The following is a 25,420-nucleotide window of genomic DNA, read 5'->3' as shown; positions in this document are numbered from 1 at the left end:
TCCAGAAAATGGATTCTTTCTGTTGAGGAATTTAGAGTAATCCTTTGTTATCAGCAGGATGAATCCGCTCACCATTTTTTGGTTGGCTTCCTATAACTTGGAGATGGGAAATCCATACCCCCCTCCCCCTCCTCCATCTGAATCTTTCTTTTATCTATAATTAAATCACAGCTTCTCTAATTAAAGACAAATGTAAAAGTTCTCACAACTTTGGAAAGTTTACATAAAAAGTAAAACCTTGTGAGCTCTGGAATAATTCCAACCCTTTACTGAGCGGTCCTGGAACCTCCTGAATACGGTCCTGGCATCGGAGTCTTCATGGATCACACAACGCTGTGCTGATGGGGGATGACGAAGATAAACTGCAGCTTATTATTCCTGGAACATCTCATACACTGAACACAATTATAAACCTGTAGCAGAATTTCCAGCATTGGTGCTGGATGTGGGTCCGCCATGGTTACCGTTACCACCAACAGCACATTTAAGCTCCTTGCCCAAGTGTGAATACTAAGACAAGGACCAGTCCGGCATCTTTGGTTTTTAGTTTTATTTTAGGAACTTGGATGGGAGAAGGGAATGAGTGGGATCAGTGGCGGCTGGTGCTCAAAATTTTGGGGGGGAGCAAACAGAAAAATGTAATAGGCATTGCTTTGCGGCAAAAAACGCTGTAAAAAATTGTATGACTTTGAGGTCACAAAAGTGTGAAAGGGGCTTTCAGTAATCAAGGTGTAGTGTGCCCCCTTTCAATGCAGAGTGACCAGCATGTCCCCTTTCAATGCAGAGTGACCAGCAGGCCCCCTTTCAATGCAGAGTGACCAGCGTGCCCCCTTTCAATGCAGAGTGACCAGCATGCAATGCCCCCATTCAATGCAGAGTGACCAGCGTGCCCCCTTTCAATGCAGAGTGACCAGCGTGCCCCCTTTCAATGCAAAGTGACCAGCGTGCCCCCTTTCAATGCAGAGTGACCAGCATGCAATGCCCCCATTCAATGCAGAGTGACCAGCGTGCCCCCTTTCAATGCAGAGTGACCATCGTGCCCCCTTTCAATGCAGAGTCACCATCGTGCCACCTTTAATGCAGAGTGACCAGCGTGCCCCCTTTCAATGCAGAGTGACCATCGTGCCCCCTTTAATGCAGAGTGACCAGCGTGCCCCCTTTCAATGCAGAGTGACCAACATGCCCCCTTCAATGCAGAGTGACCAGCAGGCCCCTTTCAATGCAGAGTGACCACAGCGTGCCCCCTTTCAATGCAGAGTGACCAGCGTGCCCCCTTTCAATGCAGAGTGACCAGCATGCCCCCTTTCAATGCAGAGTGACCACAGCGTGCCCCCTTTCAATGCAGTGTGACCAGCAAGCCATGCCCCCATTCAATGCAGAGTGACCAGCGTGTGCCACCTTTCAATGCAGAGAGACCAGCGTGCCCCCTTTCAATGCAGAATGACCAGCGTGCCCCCTTTCAATGCAGAGTGACCAGCATGCCATGCCCCCATTCAATGCAGGGTGACCAGCGTGCCCCCTTTCAATGCAGAGTGACCAGCGTGCCCCCTTTCAATGCAGAGTGACCATCGTGCCCCCTTTAATGCAGAGTGACCAGCGTGCCCCCTTTCAATGCAGAGTGACCATCGTGCCCCCTTTAATGCAGAGTGACCAGCGTACCCCCTTTCAATGTAGAGTGACCAGCCTGCCCCTGTAACATAAATATCAGATATACTGTAGAATAGCTTTGCGTTAGCAAAATATGAAGTGAGTGATCTATAGAGATATGTAGTGAATTGTAGATGTAGTATTATTTTGGGTTAATTAATTTAGTATCAGTCATACACACATGTCCTTTTAGTAGCATTTGAAAGGACACAGCTGGTCTCTGGGATAGAGTTGACACCTGGGTGCCAATTAAAGTCCCCCATGCAATTGAACAAAAATTGTCACCTTCCCTGAAGCTTCAAAAGAAGACTTCTAGTCATTTTGGCTGTGGAAAACCGCAGGGGTGCGGTTGAAGGCTCCCAACAGTCTGCGAGCTGTTATGGCTATCATCAGATCAAAGGAATGTATTTTATCTCTCATAAAAGTTAAAATATTAGTGGCAGAGAGATGAAAATAATTCCTTCTTATGGCTCACGTGTTGGGCTACCAGTACATGTAAATGTGTGTCTGTGGCATGTGTGGGGTCCTGGAGAATTGCACAAAACCGCTGTATAGCGCTTGATTGCAGCAGGCAAGCAGTGTTTGGTACTGTCGCGATCAGACCGATGTGCTGGTGTCAGAATTCCTATCCATGACAAAGCAGTCAGCGCCGTTCTGGGCCATTTCAACTCTGGTCAATTAAAACACAGAACATCCTGTGGGCTGAGATGGGGACAACCCCCCTGGGGTTGATTGGCCAAGGGCTAAAGTCCAGCCCACATCAATATTCCAATAAATTGGGAATCTGAGATTTGCACATTGTTCTTCCTTGAAGCCAGTTCTGAACTGAGGAGTTCCCGCACGTTTTCCGGTATGCTTCTGCCAAGGGATAAGCTTCAGTAAAGTTTATTTCTGTTTTATTCCCTTTTATTTTCATAGCAAATTGCCAATTGTGTGTCTTCTTATCTTTTTGTACTTTTGTAACTGCTTTTGCTTTGTATATATTTTTTATACACTGCCTACTTTCGGGATATTAAAATATAAAATTAATAAGTGACTTCTGTGTACTAAGCTAGGACTCATATCTCTAGAGAGATTGTTACATTTTAGTGCCTATTTGCTCGGTCCAAGCTACATGCCAATCTGTATGCAATTGCACGGTGTGTTGGCAGATTTCATGCAGATTGTAAACCAGACAGAGATCTGCGTGTGTGTGGTGTCCCGGCAGACCAGTCTGTGGACAAACTGTTGGGTGGTGGCAGGCTATCGTTTGTGGTGTGTGGGTGTGGGGACAGAGTGATTAACACAGGGGTTCTAGCTTGTAGGATAGCTGGAGGAATCCTAGTAGTTTGTGGTAATTGCTAGACTGCTCCCCCACCCTTAGAGTGCACCAGATTGTATGTAAGATTTGTATCTGCCTGTGTGTGGTCAGCCAGCTGGATTGGAGTGGAGTCTCCCTCTAGTGGTGACCAAAGGCAGTGCAGGCTGTGAAAGTATCGCAGTCAATCTTATTACTTAGTAGGAATTTTCCGTTATCCCCTTACTACCGTATAAATCCCAGTCACGAAACCACGTCTCGGTTAGCTAGTCGCCGTGGACATGGTCAAATCGTGACAGCCCCCTTTCAATGCAGAGTGACCATCGTGCCCCCTTCAATGCAGAGTAACCATCGTGCCCCCTTCAATGCAGAGTGATCAGCGTGCCCCCTTTTAATGCAAAGTGACCATCGTGCCCCCTTCAATGCAGAGTGACCAGCGTGCCCCCTTCAATGCAGAGTGACCAGCGTGCCCCCTTTCAATGCAGAGTGACCATAGCGTGCCCCCTTTCAATGCAGAGTGACTAGCGTGCCCCCTTTTAATGCAGAGTGACCATTGTGCCCCCTTTTAATGCAGAGTGACCATTGTGCCCCCTTCAATGTAGAGTGACCAGCGTGCCCCCTTTCAATGCAGAGTGACCAGCATGCCCCCTTTCAATGCAGAGTGACCAGCGTGCCCCCTTTCAATGCAGAATGACTAGCGTGCTCCCTTTCAATGCAGAGAGACCAGCGTGCCCCCTTCAATGCAGAGTGACCAGCGCGCCCCCTCTCAATGCAGAGTGACAAGCGTGCCCCCTTCAATGAGAGAGACCAGTGCACTTACCTGCAGCGGTGGCTTCTCCTCGAGTCCTCCTGCCTCCTCCTCGGCCAATGGCATGGCTTCGCCTTTCGGCCAATCAGGAGGAGGATCCGTGTGACAATAGCGAATTTTCATTTGCTATTGTCACACAAATGGGTGGGCTAGGGCGCACTGCTCTGCGTCCCGGGTCCACCCTTTTCTGAAGCCTATTAGAGCCCATGGCTCTAATCAGGTGATTAAAATAAAAAACCACATAGAACTCCATGCGGCCGGCGCCCCGTATGTAGACTAGGGGGCCGGACGCATGGATGGGGGGGCAGCGCCCCGGCGCCCCCAACGCACCAGCCGCCACTAAGTGGGATACTCCTCTGGCTCAACTAGTTACAAGAATGGGACACTTGAGAAAAAATGCCTCCTAGCGCTGACTTGACGCCGGCTGAATGCCGACCAGCGCTTACTGCCGCTTGTGAACACTGACTTGCTGTCACTGAACTGAAACTGACTTCTGACACTCCTGTTAGCTCAATAGTCATTTTTCACTGCTTCCTCCGGTCCTCCCTGACTGAGGCAGCCACTCACAATTACTGCTGCAACACTTAATACTTTACACTTCAGGGCCCAACCACTGGCACCCCCTTTACTCTCCAGGGTTAACTCTGGCTCCCCCTTTACTGTCACCCCTGCCCGGCTAGCTAGCTTCTGGATCCCTCTGACCTTCTCTGGAGTGGTCCCCTCTGCTAGGCAGACCCCAGGGGTAGTTTGCAGTACTCGCGACTCAGAATGCTTTCCTGAAACTCGACCCCCAACAGCTCTGCTGGTTCTCAGCACACCAGATCCTTCTCTGCAGCTCAGCTCAGCTCAGCCCCGTATCCACTCAGGCAAGCCGCCTGGGACACTCGATTCTTCCTGACAGGAGGAGAAACAGCCGTCACCTCCCTCCCGGGACTCTGCTTCCCGTCAAAGACAATCTGACATGCACGCCCCACAGACTTATACCCCCTCCCAGAATGCTGTGCGACAGAATCTGCCGTTCCAGGATGGATACAAGCCCTGGTGTGCTATTGGCCAGGTTTCCTCCACTGCCCAATGAGCGCCCTCATTGGATACAGTGGGGAGACTCCCCAGCACAACAGGCACACCTGGGAGCATATGTCAGCCTAACTGAACAATATGGCCCTGCTGATAATCAGGCAAGGCCCCACTATAATTTACCTAGCACCTACCTTGGAGGGTGCTACAAACGCAACACTTTTGTTTTTGCCCCCATTTCTCATGAGCTGAACTCAAAGATCTACACAAAAGGCAGATTTCTCTCCAATATTCTTCACAAATCTGTGTAAATCTGTGTTAGTGATCACTTCTCCTTTGCCAAGATAATCCATCCACCTCACAGGTGTGACATATCAAGATGCTGATTGGACAGCATGATTATTGCACAGGTGTGCCTTAAACTGCCCACAATAAAAGGCCACTCTAAAATCTGCAGTTTTATCACACAGCACAATGCCACAGATGTCACAAGTTTTGAGGGAGGGGGGCGATTGGCATGCTGACTGCAGGAATGTCCACCAGAGCTGTTCCCCGTGAATTGAATGTCCATTCCTCTACCATAAGCCGTCTCCAAAGGCGTTTCAGAGAATTTGGCAGTACATCCAACCGGCCTCACAACCGCAGACCACGTGTAACCACACCAGACCAGGACCTTCACATCCAGCATCTTCACCTCCAAGATGGTCTGAGACCAGCCCAGGACCTCCACATCCAGCATCTTCACCTCCAAGATGGTCTGAGACCAGCCCAGGACCTCCACATCCAGCATCTTCACCTCCAAGATGGTCTGAGACCAGTCACCCGGACAGCTGCTGCAACAATCACTTTGCATAACCAAAGAATTTCTGCACAAACTGTCAGAAAGCGTCTCAGGGAAGCTCATCTGCATGCTCGTCGTCCTCATTGGGGTCTCTGTGACAGGAGTCACTTTGGGCATGGGGGTTGTGGACTTCAAATTCCTTTAGAGAGGTTGGGGGGGCACCATGCCCAGCCTTATGGGGCTCTCTTATGTTTAAGTCACCCTGCATCTGTTATGGATGCAGGGTGACCAAGAGGGTGGTGAACACTGAGAATATGGTTGGACTCCTTCAAATGGGACAATAATATGCATTAACCATATATCTCAGGAAATATGGAGATCTATCTTATTTCTTTAGACTGTCAGGCACAGGAAGTGCAGCTCCTAATTTGGGTGTCCAGGAACTATGAGAGACATCATGTCTGCTAATCATTGAAGTGCTTTTGTCTAAAATAGGGTCTGAGACAGCTTTTCCAGTCACCTATTGTTATGTGTGCTAATGAGCTCACCTTTGTTCTGTCTGTCTGCCTTAAGAGAAACTTATAGGAATGTGGATTGGATGCTAAGGGGGAGGGGGGATTGTATCACATTGTATATTTTGTACACTGTATGAGAGTGTAAAACTCTGTTCCTATTGGATGGTGAATATTATGTTCAGTCTTCAACAAGGTCCATCTGGGTGGTAACTTTGTGGGTGAAAACTGTATATAAGTCGTGTTCAATAAAGTTGTGCTGAGTTCATTCAACCTCAATCTAGAGTTCTGTCTCTTATTGGGGGATATGCTGCAAGGGATTGCTATGGTCTTCATACTCCCTTAGAGAATCACTGAGCTCTTGTAAGAGCTTGTGTAGAGCTTGTTCTGCTGCAGTATCTGGGGAAAGAGAGGTTCACCCACAGGAACCTGGAGCCTTGTCATAGGTCCAGGGTGGGTAGGAGATTGCGAGACCCCAACCAAGCTGCGGCGGTTCGTGGAGTCTGAAGTGCTTACGGTGTCTGGTGGAGTGCTTGGAGTCCTCGGAAAGCACCAGGAGCATCTTTCAACGGAGGTACCCGGTCCGGGGTGCCCTGTTTCGTTACAGTCTCCACCTGACTGCAGTTCCTCGTCATAACCGACTTGAGTGGGCAAATGCTCACATTTGATAGCGTCTGGCACTTTAGAGAGATGTTCTCTTCACGGATGAATCCCAGTTGTCACTGTACAGGGCAGATGGCAGACAGCGTGTATGGCGTTGTGTGGGTGAGGGGTTTGCTGATGTCAATGTTGTTGATGGAGTGGCCCATGGTGGCGGTGGGGTTATGGTATGGGCAGGCATACATTGTGGATGGAGTGGCCCATGGTGGCGGTGGGGTTATGGTATGGGCCGGCGTACATTGTGGATGGAGTGGCCCATGGTGGCGGTGGGGTTATGGTATGGGCAGGCATACATTGTGGATGGAGTGGCCCATGGTGGTGGTGGGGTTATGGTATGGGCCGGCGTACATTGTGGATGGAGTGGCCCATGGTGGCGGTGGGGTTATGGTATGGGCCGGCGTACATTGTGGATGGAGTGGCCCATGGTGGCGGTGGGGTTATGGTATGGGCAGGCATACATTGTGGATGGAGTGGCCCATGGTGGCGGTGGGGTTATGGTATGGGCAGGCATACATTGTGGATGGAGTGGTCCATGGTGACAGTGGGGTTATGGTATGGGCCGGCGTACATTGTGGATGGAGTGGCCCATGGTGGCGGTGGGGTTATGGTATGGGCCGGCGTACATTGTGGATGGAGTGGCCCATGGTGGGGGTGGGGTTATGGTATGGGCAGGCGTACGTTGTGGATGGAGTGGCCCATGGTGGCGGTGGGGTTATGGTATGGGCAGGCGTACGTTGTGGATGGAGTAGCCCATGGTGGCGGTGGGGTTATAGTATGGGCAGGCGTATGTTATGGACAAGGAACAAAGGTGCATTTTGAATGAACAGAGATACAATGAGGAGATCCTGAGGCCCATTGATTTACCATTCATCCACGACCATCACCTCATGTTGCAGCATGATAATGCACAGCCCCATGGTGCAAGGATCTGTACACAATTCCTGGAAGCTGAAAACATTCCAGTTCTTGCATGGCCAGCACAGTCACCGGACATGTCGCCCATTTCACAGTAGGGATGGTGTGTTCAGGGTGAGGTGCAGTGTTAGTTTTCCCCCACACATAGCGATTTGGTTGAATTTTGGTCTCCTCTGAGCAGAGCTCCTCCCCCCACATGTTTGCTCCTCCCCCACATGGCTTCTCCCAAACTGCAAACAGGACTTCTTATGGCTTTCTTCCACCAATGACTTTCTTCTTCTCACTCTTCCATAAAGGGCAGATTTGTGGAGCGCACGACTAATAGTTGTCCTGTGGACAGATTCTCCCACCTGAGCTGTGGATCTCTGCAGCTCCTCCAGAGTTCCCATGGGCCTCTTGGCTGCTTCTCTGATGAATGCTCGCCTTGCCCGGCCGGTCAGTTTAGGTGGACGGCCATGTCTTGGTAGGGGCCCGGCCGGTCAGTTTAGGTGGACGGCCATGTCTTGGTAGGGGCCCGGTCGGTCAGTTTAGGTGGACGGCCATGTCTTGGTAGGGGCCCGGCCGGTCAGTTTAGGTGGACGGCCATGTCTTGGTAGGGGCCCGGCCGGTCAGTTTAGGTGGACGGCCATGTCTTGGTAGGGGCCCGGCCGGTCAGTTTAGGTGGACGGCCATGTCTTGGTAGGGGCCCGGTCGGTCAGTTTAGGTGGACGGCCATGTCTTGGTAGGGGCCCGGTCGGTCAGTTTAGGTGGACGGCCATGTCTTGGTAGGGGCCCGGCCGGTCAGTTTAGGTGGACGGCCATGTCTTGGTAGGGGCCCGGTCGGTCAGTTTAGGTGGACGGCCATGTCTTGGTAGGGTTGCAGTTGTGCCATACTCTTTCCATTTTCCCATGATGGATTGAACAGCGCTCCGTGAGACGGTCAAAGCTTGGGAGATTTTTTTATAACCAAACCCTGCTTTACACTTCTCCACAACTTTATCCCTGAACAAGAAAACAAAGGATGTTATACCTATGGGGGTATAGCCCCACAGAGGTATAACAAAGAGGTTAATAACAAGGCAGGTTCAACTGGCATTAGTTTATCCCTGACCTGTCTGCTGTGTTCCTTGGCCTTCATGATGCTGTTTGTTCACTAAGGTTCTCTAACAAACCTCTGAGGGCTTCACAGAACAGCTGTATTTACACGGAGATTACATTACACACAGATGGACTCTATTTACTAATTAGGTGACTTTGTGAAGGCAATCGCTTCCACTAGATTTTAGTTAGGGGTATCAGAGTAAAGGGGGTGAATACAAATGCAGCCACACTTTTCACAGATTTATTTGTATCATTTATCATTTTCCTTCCACTTCACAATTATGGCCACTTTGTGTCGATCTATCACATAAAATCCCAATAATACACATTGATATTTTTGGTTGTAACATGAGAAAATGTCAAAAATTTCAAGGGGTGTGAATACTTTTTCAAGGCTCTGTATGTCAGTGATCGTTATCTTGTGATCTGTCTGACTTTTTCTGCTTGTTAGCTTTCCTTATTGTTAGTATATTTTATGTGCGGCCCGAGACAATTCCTCTTCTTCCAGTGTGACCCAGGAAGGTCTAAAAGGTTGGACACTCATGGTCTACAAAAAGATGTGATGCCCACAGACAGCAAGACCTCCCTATTCATACCAGTGACCCCATTGTCTTCTCTCTTTATAATGAGCCCAGGAGAGAATGAAGCCCCCGCCGGAGCTCTTCAATATCTGTCTGGCAATAACTAGAAGCCAAATATTTCTCATTGTGTATACGGTCCCCATACAACCACAGCTGGGGGCCTGGGACCACCATCATGGCCTTCATCTGGAGTGAAGATCTAATTGTGTATATGGTCCCCGTACAACCACAGCTGGGGGCCTGGGACCACCATCATGGCCTTCATCTGGAGTGAAGATCTAATTGTGTATATGGTCCCCGTACAACCACAGCTGGGGGCCTGGGACCAACATCATGGCCTCCATCTGGAGTGAAGATCTAATTGTGTATAGGGTCCCCGTACAACCACAGCTGGGGGCCTGGGACCACCATCATGGCCTTCATCTGGAGTGAAGATCTAATTGTGTATACGGTCCCTGTACAACCACAGCTGGGGGCCCGGGACCACCATCATGGCCTTCATCTGGAGTGAAGATCTAATTGTGTATACGGTCCCTGTACAACCACAGCTGGGGACCTGGGACCACCATCATGGCCTTCATCTGGAGTGAAGATCTAATTGTGTATACGGTCCCCGTACAATCACAGCTGGGGGCCTGGGACCACCATCATGGCCTTCATCTGGAGTGAAGATCTAATTGTGTATACGGTCCCCGTACAACCACAGCTGGGGGCCTGGGACCACCATCATGGCCTCCATCTGGAGTGAAGATCTAATTGTGTATAGGGTCCCCGTACAACCACAGCTGGGGGCCTGGGACCACCATCATGGCCTCCATCTGGAGTGAAGATCTAATTGTGTATATGGTCCCCGTACAATCACAGCTGGGGGCCTGGGACCACCATCATGGCCTCCATCTGGAGTGAAGATCTAATTGTGTATACGGTCCCCGTACAACCACAGCTGGGGGCCTGGGACCACCATCATGGCCTTCATCTGGAGTGAAGATCTAATTGTGTATATGGTCCCCGTACAACCACAGCTGGGGGCCTGGGACCACCATCATGGCCTCCATCTGGAGTGAAGATCTACTCCTGCAGCTCTCAGATTTGGACAGTCCTATTGGTTGGATCTGATGTATGTGGATGTAGAAGATAAAATGGTCAGTCCCTTGGCTGGGACTGATGGTGTCACAGGAAGACGACTTTCCTTCCCTCCTTCCAGAAACATTTCCTAGAAAACAGAAACTTTAAAACAAATCATGAAATTGACTCAAAACAAAATTCATTTTCTTTATGCATTCCAGTTGTTGCACCCAGCGATTTCCAGTAATGCTCCCAGATGTCCCTCATTAAATCCCCCACCGGTCCTCACCATTGTCCCTTTTCTCTCTCCTACACACATGTAGGCTGGTGGAAATGCATTTAGTATCCGGCAGCGAGCTCAGGCTGGGGAAGGGTTAAAGGCCAAGGTCACCCAGGATGCTGTCAGTGGTTCCGGGTGTCCTCACTTCTTCTCCCTGACTCAGTGGCGGAGTTTTACAGAAGTCTCTGGAAGGTGACGACTTTTACATTTACCCTCCGATCTCAGCGTTCCTCCTATTTATATATCACAGATTGGCCATCCAAGATCAAAAAGCCCGGGAACTCAGCATGCTTAACCACTTCACCACCGGAGGATTTTTGTTGTCTTACATCCAGGTAACTTTTTGCAACTTGGCACTGCGTGATTTTAACGGACAATTGCGCGGTCGTACAATGCTGTACCCAAATAACATTGATGTCCTTTTTTTCCCCACAAACAGAGATTTCTTTTGGTGGTATTTCATCACCTCTGCGATTTTTATTTTTTGCGATATTAATAAAAAAATAGCAAAATTTTTGCGAAAAAATTGACATTTTCTACTTTGACAGTTAAAAAATATCCAATATATTCAATTTTTGTCATATTTAGGCCAAAATGTATTTAGCTCCATGTCTGTGACCAGGCCATATTTTGTGATTTGGCACTGCGTTACTTTAATGGACAATTGCGCGGTCGTGCGACGCTGTACCTAAGTGAAATTTATGTCCTTCCCCCCCCCCCCCCCCACAAACAGAGCTTTCTTTTGGTGGTATTTGTGAAAAAAAGAGCGACAATTTTGAAAAAAAACAAATATTTTCACATTCTAATATAAAACATCCCAAACAAAAATTTATAAATCAAAATTTTTTAACATTTTCGGCCAATTTGTTTTCTGCTACATATTTTTGGTAAAACAAATCACAATAAGCGACTTTTGATTGGTTTGCGCAAAAGTTATTGCGTTTACTAACTAAGGGAAAGATTTCTATCATTTTTATTGTTTATTTTTTTTTTACTAGTAATGGCGGCAATCTGCGATTTTTTGCGGATTTGGGGGTACCAGTGACATTACTGCAGTAATCAGTGCTATACATATGCACTGTTACTGTAACAATGACACTGGCAGGGAAGGGGTTAACACTGTTGGTGATCAAGGGGTTAAATGTAAGCCTCATGCTTACTGACGTGTGTGGGGGGAGGGGATTGTGTGACACAGATCGCACAGCTATGCTGAATCCTGTGATCTGTCCCTGCCTGTCACAGAGAAGATCCGCCTGCTTGTGATTTCCTCACTCGATCCCCAACAATCGGGGAAGAGCGGCGGTGATCACCGCATCTCCTCCCCTGTGTCTGAAAAGAGCGGGAGCGAGCCTCCGGGGGAGGGGAGAGTCTGGTGACGTAGGTCTACGTCGTCAGACGTTATCGAGCCACTTTCTTTTTTATAAATTCCAGCCCCCCCTCCCCCCCCATGTACCAATATTGCATTAATTTACTTCTTTTGTAGAAATAAAAAAGCTTTCTATTTATCCTACGACAGTGTCCAACTTATTGTATAAAATAACTTCTTCATTCCTTCTTCATTCCCTCTTCATTCCTTCTTCATTTCTTCTTCATTCCTTCTTCATTTCTTCTTCATTCCTTCTTCATTCCTTCTTCATTTCTTCTTCATTCCTTCTTCATTCCTTCTTCATTTCTTCTTCATTCCTTCTTCATTCCCTCTTCATTCCTTCTTCATTCCTTCTTCATTTCTTCTTCATTCCTTCTTCATTCCTTCTTCATTTCTTCTTCATTCCTTCTTCATTCCCTCTTCATTCCTTCTTCATTCCTTCTTCATTTCTTCTTCATTCCTTCTTCATTCCTTCTTCATTTCTTCTTCATTCCTTCTTCATTCCTTCTTCATTCCCTCTTCATTCCTTCTTCATTCCTTCTTCATTTCTTCTTCATTCCTTCTTCATTCCCTCTTCATTCCTTCTTCATTTCTTCTTCATTCCTTCCTGGATGGCCCTTAGGATGTGAGAACTGTCAAGATATAGGAAGGAGTTCACCAGCTGACCTCATCAACACACGCCCCTGCCCCTCCCCCTTCAAGAGATCCCACCCACCCCTGCAGGTGCTCATTTTTCCAATGCAATCAGTGATCACCATTCTCACTGACCACTTGCTGACCCTCCACAGAATATACACTATACACCCCTCCCCCCCTCTCTATATACACTATACACCCCTCCCCCCCTCTCTATATACACTATACACCCCTCCCCCCTCTCTATATACACTATACACCCCTCCCCCCCTCTCTATATACACTATACACCCCTCCCCCCTCTCTATATACACTATACACCCCTCCCCCCCTCTCTATATACACTATACACCCCTCCCCCCCTCTCTATATACACTATACACCCCTCCCCCCTCTCTATATACACTATACACCCCTCCCCCCCTCTATATACACTATACACCCCTCCCCCCCTCTCTATATACACTATACACCCCTCCCCCCTCTCTATATACACTATACACCCCTCCCCCCTCTCTATATACACTATACACCCCTCCCCCCCTCTCTATATACACTATACACCCCTCCCCCCTCTCTATATACACTATACACCCCTCCCCCCCTCTATATACACTATACACCCCTCCCCCCTCTCTATATACACTATACACCCCTCCCCCCTCTCTATATACACTATACACCCCTCCCCCCTCTCTATATACACTATACACCCCTCCCCCCCTCTCTATATACACTATACACCCCCTCCCCCCTCTCTATATACACTATACACCCCTCCCCCCCTCTCTATATACACTATACACCCCTCCCCCCCTCTCTATATACACTATACACCCCTCCCCCCTCTCTATATACACTATACACCCCCTCCCCCCTCTCTATATACACTATACACCCCTCCCCCCCTCTCTATATACACTATACACCCCTCCCCCCCTCTCTATATACACTATACACCCCTCCCCCCCTCTCTATATACACTATACACCCCTCCCCCCTCTCTATATACACTATACACCCCTCCCCCCCTCTCTATATACACTATACACCCCTCCCCCCTCTCTATATACACTATACACCCCTCCCCCCCTCTCTATATACACTATACACCCCTCCCCCCTCTCTATATACACTATACACCCCTTCCCCCCTCTCTATATACACTATACACCCCTCCCCCCTCTATATACACTATACACCCCTCCCCCCTCTCTATATATACACTATACACCCCTCCCCCCTCTATATACACTATACACCCCTCCCCCCTCTCTATATATACACTATACACCCCCCCCCTCTCTATATACACTATACACCCCTCCCCCCTCTCTATATACACTATACACCCCTCCCCCTGTCTCTATATACACTATACACCCCTCCCCCCCTCTCTATATACACTATACACCCCTCCCCCCCTCTCTATATACACTATACACCCCTCCCCCCCTCTCTATATACACTATACACCCCTCCCCCCTCTCTATATACACTATACACCCCTTCCCCCCTCTCTATATACACTATACACCCCCTCCCCCCTCTCTATATACACTGTAGCACCACCCCCGCAGGAGCTGCTGATTAGATTATTGGGTCTACGTCCTGCCTAACAACCCACAGAATTGGCTCGAACCCTCCCTAGGCACAACTGACCCAGAATAGGACTGGAATACCAAATGGCTACACAGATTGGAATATAACACTTCAATAAATAATAATGACCTGTTACCTCTCTCCAGCTGCAGTCCTTCTGGGTAATACAAGGTGACCACACACAAGCTTGCTTTTAAACAGGAAAGTTATTTACTGTAAATCAAATAAACAGTTTCGATACAGTAAAATATGACTTTGTAAAAGGGTATACTAATTAATTAATCAAAGATAAGATAAATACTGTGATATCACTCCTCAAGGGCACATTAATTGTTTCAGGAAATGTCTCAGAGCCTATAGGACCGCCATCTTAATCACTATTATACTTTTGGATATAAGGCTCAGCATTCAGTTAGACACAGTATCAGAATGTCAGACCTATCTGAGTCCGCTGTTTCTTCTTTATATCTTCGCTAGCAACGTTGGTGCACTCGCAATTTGTAATCCACATTGAGGATGGGTGATCAATAGAGAGAATGGCAGCAAACAGTTAGTAATCACCGCGGGGTGTCTGTGCAGGATTGCCGGTAAAACTTCTGTGAGAGATGTACTGGGCCACCTGGTATATTGCCTTCTACTACTCTAAGGCTAATCCTGACTAAAGTTACTTCTTTGATAGATAGAGTCAGTTTTTGGGCAGGTGCCCTCTCACCAACAGGACTGTCTCCCAGGAAGCCTCCGCTGCTGTCTCAGTCTCCGGCCTCTGTCACCAGCCGCGCTAGGTATTTGGGGTGGATGAGTCTGGTCTCTGTAGAACATCGATGGGACCTCCAGGAGGGATCCTCTACTGGAGATGAAACACTGCAACTTAGTCACTTAAGGCCCAGGAGTTTCGGCCTAGCATACAGCATCAGCCCACAGCACTGGCATCCTGCTTGTCTCACTGTGTCTTTCCCAAGAGAGTGAGCCTGGCTCCTCCCTTCCTTTATAAAGCTTCCCCCAGAAGGCTGTGCGGTGCAGCAGTGCACCCTGGTATTCTCAAAGCACTATGGGCGATGAAGACTGCTCAACTTCCTGAAAGGAAAATAACATCAAAAGACATTCCATAGCCGCTGCAATGTGTCCTTTTGGCCACTAGATGGAGCCGAGTTCCTCTCAAATGTCAAGCAGCAGTCTTTTAGAACTTGTATAATGGAAGACCCCGCTACACACTCCCCCCACTTGAGAAACTTTGGTCCCCAAAGAGGACAACAGCATGTACTCCAGTGCATATGTTGGCAGTACACAAAAAAAAACATTAACATATGCATAACAGGGAATCATCTTCCTTTTCATAAGCAGAGTTCAAACTTAACAACTGCATATTACAACACAGGTTCGACATAGGAACCTCCCACCAATTGTCAGGGGAGGGAAGGTAATTCTGTTCACAGACCCCTGACACTTGAGTGGCTTGTACAGATGTGCCTGGGGGTGAGCTAGGGTTGTCCTCCACCAAATCTGCGGTGGAAGAACTAGGCTGATCAAGAGTTCGTTTGGAAGTAAAGATAGCCTCTTCTGAGCATTCACCCAATTGGTCATAGGTCAGTCTTTTGGGCGGGTGAATGACTCTTCTTTCCCTCTGTTCTTTGGGATGCACGATCTCAGAGGTACTAGGACCAGCCACTTCTGGGGATTCTTCAATGTCCTCCTCCTCATGTTCCAACACACAGGAATCTGATGCTTCAAGAGCGGTCAGTTCTTCTTCAGAGGAAGGTGCAACCTCCTCCTCAGGATCTTCATCATCAACTACTTCTTCTGGAAGCATGTGGAAAGGTATGAATTCGGGGGCTTCCGCCCGAAGGGTTCCTCTGTCAGCCAATTCGGATGAAGACAGGGAGGCAGGCGTGGGTTCTGGTAACTGAGACGACCACATCCAGTCAGGTACCTCCTCTTCATCTTCCAGATCGTCAGATGGAGAATTTCCCTCCCTCACATCTGGGAGTGTCGACTGAGATCTGGTGACTGGTCTGGACAGGCGAGAGGTCGAAGGGGTCTCTGGCGAATCTACGACAGGAGGCATGCGAACTGCTTCAGAGAGAGGCAGTAAATGGTTCCTATGCCAAGTCTTCAATGGACCCACACTTCCTTCAGGCCGAATTTGATACACAGGGAGGTTTGGTAGTTGCTTGCAGATAACATAAGGTTGGGACTTCCAGCGGTCTGCCAACTTGTGTTTTCCCGGGACACCCAAGTTCCTCAACAATACCCTGTCCCCTGGTTGCAAGTCTTGGATCCGAACTTTTAAGTCGAAATTCCTTTTATTCCTCAGTCCACGTTGATCAGATGTGGCCTGAGCTTTATCATAGGCCGATTTCAGACTCTTCCGCAGTCGGTCCACATATCCCTTGTGCGATGCTGAAGAGGTGTGATCGGGCGAGATGCCAAAGGCCAAATCCACTGGCAATCGAGCCTCTCGTCCAAACATTAGACGATAAGGGGAATATCCAGTAGCATCACTGACAGTACTGTTGTAGGCATGCACAATGGCAGCTACATGTTTGCCCCAATGCTGTTTCTTCTCTGAGCTTAAAGTCCCCAACATATCCAAAAGAGTCCTGTTAAATCTTTCCGGCTGGGCATCCCCTTGTGGATGGTAGGGAGTAGTTCTAGTCTTTTGGATGCCTAACAGATCTAACAGTCTCTTGATCAGTCTGCTTTCAAAGTCTCTTCCCTGATCTGAATGGAGGCGTTGTGGTAACCCATAGTGTACAAAGAACTTTTCTACAAGAACTTTGGCTACTGTAGAGGCCTTCTGATCCCTTGTTGGGAATGCTTGGGCGTATCTGGTAAAATGGTCTGTTACCACAAGGACATTCCCTTGGCCACTCAGATCAGGCTCTAGGCAAAGGAAATCAATGCACACCAGTTCCATGGGTCCCTGGCTTTGCAGATGGCCCATTGGGGCTGCTTGACGTGGCAGAGTCTTCCTTTGTATACATCGGACACAAGAATGACAGTATCCTTCAACTTCGGCCCTCATACAGGGCCAGTAGAACCTGTCTCTGACAAGCTGAAAAGTTCTTTCAGGTCCCAGATGGCCATGATTATCATGAAGAGCAGCCAGAACTCTCTCCCTGTATTTAGCTGGTAAGAACAGTTGCCACTTCTCCTCCAGATCTTCAGATGGGCCTCTTCGGTAGGCCACCCCTTCTCGGATCTGTAACCGGGTCCACTCTCTATGCAACAGACGGGCCCCCTGAGGAGAGTCGGTGAGAAGCAACTCAGGGCGCTGGATCTCCAAGGCTTCCAAAAGAAGTTTTCCCAGAGGGTCTTCCAGCTGCTCCTTCCTCAAGTCCCTTTTGGACAGCCGGGGTAAATCTTCCCCTTCAACCTGGGTCACCCTGCAATAGTATTTGGGTACTCCGACAGCCGAAACCCCAATCTCTTCGGCTCTTGATCCTCCTCTGGATCGAAGTTCAGTTCCCTGATATAGGGCACGCACCCCTTCTGGAGCCAAATGGGTCCATTCTTCATCAGGTTCGTGTGGTGCATGCAACCTTCTGGATAGGGCATCTGCATCCCTGTTCCCGATTCCTGGCCGATACTTCAGGCTGAAGTTGAAGCTAGAGAGGGCAGCCAACCATCTGTGTCCTGTTGCATCCAGCTTAGCTGTAGTCAACAGATAGGTAAGGGGATTATTATCCGTCTTGACAATGAATTCAGCTCCGTACAGGTAATCTTTCAGTTTGTCGACCACTGCCCACTTTAAGGCCAGGAATTCAAGTTTGTGGGTAGGATAATTCCTTTCAGCAGGTAGTAGACTCCTGCTCACGTAGGCTACGGGTCGCAGGTGACCCCCATGTTCCTGGTAGAGTACCCCACCCAGCCCATCTCGGCTGGCATCGACATGTAGTTCATATGGTTTCGTGGGGTCTGCGTAGGCCAACACAGGGGCAGTGGTTAGATTATTTTTCAACTGAATGAAAGCCCCTTCACATTCTGGGGTCCACTGATCCTGGATGGACTCCTTGGCCTTCCGGGGTCCCATGGTGGACTTCATTGGCTTGACCAGTTCAGGAACGTCATCTTCTTCGTTCTTTAGTAACTCATTGAGGGGTCGGGCAATCTTGGCGAACCCCTCTACAAACCTCCTGTAATAGGAGCAAAAACCCAGGAACGACCGAAGTTCGGTCACATTTGTAGGTCTCGGCCAGGAGGCGACAGCATCCAGCTTGTCCGGGTCGGTGGCCACCCCTTCTTCAGACACGATGTGGCCCAGGTAATGGACCGAGGACTGATAGAATTGGCACTTCTCAGGAGAAAGTTTCAGGCCTTCTTCATGTAGCCTCTTCAGGACCTTTTCCAACCTCTCCTCGTGTTCTTCCAAAGTTCTGCCAAACACGATAACATCATCCAAGTATACCAGTACCTCTATCAAATTCATATCTCCAACGGTCCTTTCCATCAGCCTTTGGAAGGTAGCAGGGGCCCCTGACAATCCCTGAGGCATGCGATTGAACTCAAAGAACCCCACAGGGGTGATGAAGGCTGTCTTCTCCCGATCTTCAGGGTGCATGGGGATCTGATAATACCCACTCTTTAAGTCCATCACACTGAACCACTTCGCCCCTGACAGGCTCTGTAGGGCGTCTTCGATTCGAGGAGTGGTATACTGGTCTGGGATGGTTCTTCTGTTCAGTGTTCGGTAGTCGATACAAAGCCTCAGAGATCCGTTTTTCTTCCGGACTACCACAATCGGAGAAGCATATGGGCTCCTGGATTCTCGAATAACCCCAGTCTTCTTGAGTTCCGCCAGCTGCTGACGTAGATCTTCTAAGTCACCTAAGGGAACTCGCCGGACTCTTTCTCGGAAAGGTTTGTCCTCACTCAGGCGGATCTTATGAGTGGCACTCCTGGCGCATCCCACGTCGAACTCAGCCCTAGAAAATATTCCTCGCCATCCAGCAAGTTGTGCCTTGGCCCTCTTCACCCATTCTGGTGGGAGGGCAGCGTTTCCAGAGCAGAGCTCTTCTATAACATCTTCACCCCTTCCCTCCTCTTTAAGATCAGATGGGACAACTGGGGTAGCCGGGTTAACTTGGCCCAACAGCACTCTGGCCGGTACCTTCACCGGTGTAGTAGAGGTGTTTCTGACACTCACTAAAACCCTTCCATGGTTTTTCTGTAACACCTTCAAAGGGATCACTTCAGGGATTACTTCTATCCCTCTCTCCTCTTCCTGTGGACCTGATTCAAAGATGATAAAAGGGCCCGGCTGTTTCCATGTGAGTTTAACGGAAGCTTTCAGACAAGCCACCTCTCCTGGCTGCAAGACCTTTTCCGTTCTGTCCAACTTCCAGAGTCTTCCAACTCCTTCTGCAGGAGTCTCTTGCTCCAATACTAATCGTTGATAGGCCTGCCGTAGCATGGGGTGAATCCTTGGCGCTGGAGCATCCTGTCCCTGGACCAGTTGTGTCAGGAGGCGCCTTACTAGGTCAGTGTTGGTCCCTACGATGAGAGAGCTTTTGTTGGCCCCTGGCGGACGAGGACAGACCACCGCTAGGGTGTCGAAGGTTTCAGCTTCACCAGCCACTGATGGGTCAAAGGTCAACTTGATTGGCAGATACCCGTCATAGGGAAAACTTTGAGTCCCGATACCCCATATCTCCAGATCTTCCAACTTCTGCAGAGGTAGATGGGTAAGGTGTTTATCATAGAAGTCTCTATACAGAAGAGTCACTTGGGCCCCAGTGTCAAGGAGGGCTCTTGTGTAAATTCCTTCTACCTGGACAGAGACTACAGGGGAAGGCCCGACCAAGTTAGTTGGGAATTCTCTTGAAGTGGCCTTGTTGTCTGATTCAGTTCTCTGCACCCAGGCTCTTTTCTTTTTTTTTCTTCTGGACTTCAGTCCCCTCTGGGCCCGGTGTGCATTGATTTTCCTTCTCTCAGTAGCCTGGAGTATAGAACTAGGGGCGTTGTACCTGGATCTGACTCCCTGACTCAGATTCCCTGAATCATTGAGTCTCTTGGATTCCCTTGAAACTGGCGGGCACCCGGTCGACTCCTTCACGGGTGCCCTCTGAAGTTTTTCCGCTGGCTTGCGAGGTTCTGAGGCGACATTTCCTGGGCTGGGACATACTCCTCTAACATGTCCTACTCCCCCACAGTTGAAACAAGTTAGCGATCTCCTAGGTCTCGGTTCCGGGTCTACTCTAAGGTTAGAAGGTTTATCCGGCTTCTCTGACACGTTCCCATCAGGTAGAGTAGATGCCTGACTAGTCAGGATGGACACCATTTCTATCAACTGGGACACCTGGGTCTTTAGGAGTTCAACTTGCGAGTCACTTTCTTTTGCACTTATCACTCTGACACGAGCAGTTGAGTCAAACTGCCGACTCTTCCTTTTGTTGTCTAACATGACCTCTTCTTCTCTGACCATTCGGATCAGGTCAGGGTATTCCAGAATGCCACCATCTTGGCGAGTTCGCAACAGTATGGCAATGGGATCTAAGGGTTGAGCCCCTCTCAGCACCTGCCGTGCACGAGTCTCATCTACCTTCCGGGGGTCTATCCCTTTCTTTATCAAGATCTGGTGGATGATCTTATCTAGGCGTCTAATAAATTCGGACAACTTCTCTTCCTCTTCTTGGTAACAGTGGTCTAACTGGTAAAGAAGTTCAGCCACGTTCTCCGTCCGACCAAATACATCTTGTAGAATGTCTAGATAATCCTGTGCAGTACAGTTCTTTTTGCTTAGCTTGAGATTACGTACGGCCTCTAGTGCAGGTCCCTTTAAACTTTCTGTGATTCTCTGTTTCTTGTGCTGTTCTGGTACCTCCCACTCTTCCAAAGCCTGAGTGGCGGTATCTAACCACTCTTCAAACCCATCTTCTGTCGAAGGCACAGGCTGTTTCCCAGAGAATGTCCTGAGCTTCCTATATTCAGTCATCAGATAGTTTGGGGAGTCCTTACTACATTTTGATACGATTTCCCCGAGAACAGCACACAGTTCTGAGCTAAAGGTAGACAAAGGTGGTGACTCTGGACTCCCTTCTTGGACACCTTTTTCTTTGCTGGATCCCCCAGGAGTGGTGGATGAGGGACCTTCAGTAAGGACTTCTGGATGTATTAAGAAAAGTTCTGTTTGGTCAGTAGTCTTTACACTGGTTCCCTTAAAGTAATCAGGGACCCCCTTCCTCCACTCACACAATGCATACGTGTGTGGAACGGTGGTGTCTGTCTTTATGTCAGTCACCCAGAATTTCCTGTCTGTGGACAGTGCCCTTAAAACTGGGAGGAGTTTTTCCTCAGTCCAGACCTCTCCCTTGATTTCAACCACCAGGCCATTTTCCACTACGACATTCTCTTCCCTGCACCACTCGGCTGCAGTGGTAGGATCCATTTCTGCGTTGAGGGGGATTCTGTGGCTGAGAGGGTTGTGTTGCAGGACTGTAGATGATCCCGGACGAGCCCCCACGTGTAGCACCACCCCCGCAGGAGCTGCTGATTAGATTATTGGGTCTACGTCCTGCCTAACAACCCACAGAATTGGCTCGAACCCTCCCTAGGCACAACTGACCCAGAATAGGACTGGAATACCAAATGGCTACACAGATTGGGATATAACACTTCAATAAATAATAATGACCTGTTACCTCTCTCCAGCTGCAGTCCTTCTGGGTAATACAAGGTGACCACACACAAGCTTGCTTTTAAACGGGAAAGTTATTTACTGTGAATCAAATAAACAGTTTCGATACAGTAAAATATGACTTTGTAAAAGGGTATACTAATTAATTAATCAAAGATAAGATAAATACTGTGATATCACTCCTCAAGGGCACATTAATTGTTTCAGGAAATGTCTCAGAGCCTATAGGACCGCCATCTTAATCACTATTATACTTTTGGATATAAGGCTCAGCATTCAGTTAGACACAGTATCAGAATGTCAGACCTATCTGAGTCCGCTGTTTCTTCTTTATATCTTCGCTAGCAACGTTGGTGCACTCGCAATTTGTAATCCACATTGAGGATGGGTGATCAATAGAGGGAATGGCAGCAAACAGTTAGTAATCACCGCGGGGTGTCTGTGCAGGATTGCCGGTAAAACTTCTGTGAGAGATGTACTGGGCCACCTGGTATATTGCCTTCTACTACTCTAAGGCTAATCCTGACTAAAGTTACTTCTTTGATAGATAGAGTCAGTTTTTGGGCAGGTGCCCTCTCACCAACAGGACTGTCTCCCAGGAAGCCTCCGCTGCTGTCTCAGTCTCCGGCCTCTGTCACCAGCCGCGCTAGGTATTTGGGGTGGATGAGTCTGGTCTCTGTAGAACATCGATGGGACCTCCAGGAGGGATCCTCTACTGGAGATGAAACACTGCAACTTAGTCACTTAAGGCCCAGGAGTTTCGGCCTAGCATACAGCATCAGCCCACAGCACTGGCATCCTGCTTGTCTCACTGTGTCTTTCCCAAGAGAGTGAGCCTGGCTCCTCCCTTCCTTTATAAAGCTTCCCCCAGAAGGCTGTGCGGTGCAGCAGTGCACCCTGGTATTCTCAAAGCACTATGGGCGATGAAGACTGCTCAACTTCCTGAAAGGAAAATAACATCAAAAGACATTCCATAGCCGCTGCAATGTGTCCTTTTGGCCACTAGATGGAGCCGAGTTCCTCTCAAATGTCAAGCAGCAGTCTTTTAGAACTTGTATAATGGAAGACCCCGCTACACACTATACACCCCTCCCCCCCTCTCTATATACACTATACACCCCCTCCCCCCCTCTCTATATACACTATACACCCCTCCCCCCCTCTCTATATACACTATACACCCCTCCCCCCTCTCTATATACACTATACACCCCTTCCCCCCTCTCTATATACACTATACACCCCCTCCCCCCTCTCTATATACACTATACACCCCTCCCCCCCTCTCTATATACACTATACACCCCTCCCCCCCTCTCTATATACACTATACACCCCTCCCCCCTCTCTATATACACTATACACCCCCCCCCTCTGTATATACACTATACACCCCTCCCCCCTCTCTATATACACTATACACCCCTCCCCCTGTCTCTATATACACTATACACCCCTCCCCCCCTCTCTATATACACTATACACCCCTCCCCCCCTCTCTATATACACTATACACCCCTCCCCCCTCTCTATATACACTATACACCCCTTCCCCCTCTCTATATACACTATACACCCCCTCCCCCCTCTCTATATACACTATACACCCCTCCCCCCCTCTCTATATACACTATACACCCCTCCCCCCCTCTCTATATACACTATACACCCCTCCCCCCTCTCTATATACACTATACACCCCCCCCCCTCTCTATATACACTATACACCCCTCCCCCCTCTCTATATACACTATACACCCCTCCCCCTGTCTCTATATACACTATACACCCCTCCCCCCCTCTCTATATACACTATACACCCCTCCCCCCCTCTCTATATACACTATACACCCCTCCCCCCCTCTCTATATACACTATACACCCCTCCCCCCTCTCTATATACACTATACACCCCTTCCCCCCTCTCTATATACACTATACACCCCCTCCCCCCTCTCTATATACACTATACACCCCTCCCCCCCTCTCTATATACACTATACACCCCCTCCCCCCCTCTCTATATACACTATACACCCCTCCCCCCTCTCTATATACACTATACACCCCTTCCCCCCTCTCTATATACACTATACACCCCCTCCCCCCTCTCTATATACACTATACACCCCTCCCCCCCTCTCTATATACACTATACACCCCTCCCCCCCTCTCTATATACACTATACACCCCTCCCCCCTCTCTATATACACTATACACCCCCCCCCCTCTCTATATACACTATACACCCCTCCCCCCTCTCTATATACACTATACACCCCTCCCCCTGTCTCTATATACACTATACACCCCTCCCCCCCTCTCTATATACACTATACACCCCTCCCCCCCTCTCTATATACACTATACACCCCTCCCCCCCTCTCTATATACACTATACACCCCTCCCCCCTCTCTATATACACTATACACCCCTTCCCCCCTCTCTATATACACTATACACCCCCTCCCCCCTCTCTATATACACTATACACCCCTCCCCCCTCTCTATATACACTATACACCCCTCCCCCCTCTCTATATACACTATACACCCCCTCCCCCCTCTCTATATACACTATACACCCCTCCCCCCTCTCTATATACACTATACACCCCTCCCCCCTCTCTATATACACTATACACCCCTCCCCCCCTCTCTATATACACTATACACCCCCTCCCCCCTCTCTATATACGTGTAGCACCACCCCCGCAGGAGCTGCTGATTAGATTATTGGGTCTACGTCCTGCCTAACAACCCACAGAATTGTCTCGAACCCTCCCTAGGCACAACTGACCCAGAATAGGACTGGAATACCAAATGGCTACACAGATTGGAATATAACACTTCAATAAATAATAATGACCTGTTACCTCTCTCCAGCTGCAGTCCTTCTGGGTAATACAAGGTGACCACACACAAGCTTGCTTTTAAACAGGAAAGTTATTTACTGTAAATCAAATAAACAGTTTCGATACAGTAAAATATGACTTTGTAAAAGGGTATACTAATTAATTAATCAAAGATAAGATAAATACTGTGATATCACTCCTCAAGGGCACATTAATTGTTTCAGGAAATGTCTCAGAGCCTATAGGACCGCCATCTTAATCACTATTATACTTTGGGAAATAAGGCTCAGCATTCAGTTAGACACAGTATCAGAATGTCAGACCTATCTGAGTCCGCTGTTTCTTCTCTATATCTTCGCTAGCAACGTTGGTGCACTCGCGATTTGTAATCCACATTGAGGATGGGTGATCAATAGAGAGAATGGCAGCAAACAGTTAGTAATCACAGCGGGGTGTCTGTGCAGGATTGGCGGTAAAACTTCTGTGAGAGATGTACTGGGCCACCTGGTATATTGCCTTCTACTACTCTAAGGCTAATCCTGACTAAAGTTACTTCTTTGATAGATAGAGTCAGTTTTTGGGCAGGTGCCCTCTCACCAACAGGACTGTCTCCCAGGAAGCCTCCGCTGCGGTCTCAGTCTCCGGCCTCTGTCACCAGCCGCGCTAGGTATTTGGGGTGGATG

This window comes from Pelophylax lessonae, assembly GCF_965119305.1.
Source record: "Pelophylax lessonae genome assembly, chromosome: 6".
Taxonomy (NCBI): domain Eukaryota; kingdom Metazoa; phylum Chordata; class Amphibia; order Anura; family Ranidae; genus Pelophylax; species Pelophylax lessonae.
The sequence above is the reverse complement of the archived record's forward strand: the minus strand, read 5'-3'. Positions refer to the sequence as shown.